Raw genomic sequence first — 596 nt, forward strand, 5'->3', positions numbered from 1 at the left:
GCTGGGCCCCGCCTTTGCTCCACCTCGTCTTCCACAGAACGTGGCTCTTCCCACCTCGGAGGGAGGACCTGGCCACCGTCCCGCTCCAGCCCCACGGACGTCACCGAGCCCGTGCAGGGAACTGGAACGAAACCCCGCGAAGGTAACCGTCGCTCCAGCAGGAACAATTAGTCACTTCTGTGGGAGCTCTGCCCAGCGGAGCGGGGCTCCCAGGCCTGACGCCTGGGAGGGGGCGATGGGCAGCCCCATCCTTGGGCAGGTGCTGGCCCCAAGCTGGGATGGCAAAAGGGTTGATTGCTTCCCGCTCCCAGCCCGGTTAGGGTGGGAAGCGGGAGAAGAGCGCGGCGTCAGCCAGGTCGGGATGGTAGCGAGCAAAGAAGCCAGGAGAGAAAAATGCAGCAAATCTTTTGGGTGCTTCAGTCTCCCCTCTCCTCCCTCCCCAGCAGGAGAGGAGCGGCAGAGAAAGCATTGAGGGCTCAGCAAGAACGATCCAGCACATCTTTAAATGCCTCCGTCCCCCCTCTCCTCTGTCCTCCGCTCTCACGGCCCCCCCACCCACCCCTCCTGCGGGAGCTGCTTGGGGAGAGGTGGCACCA

The sequence above is a fragment of the Egretta garzetta genome, unplaced genomic scaffold (assembly GCF_000687185.1).
Source record: "Egretta garzetta isolate BGI_Z169 unplaced genomic scaffold, ASM68718v1 scaffold296, whole genome shotgun sequence".
NCBI lineage: Eukaryota > Metazoa > Chordata > Aves > Pelecaniformes > Ardeidae > Egretta > Egretta garzetta.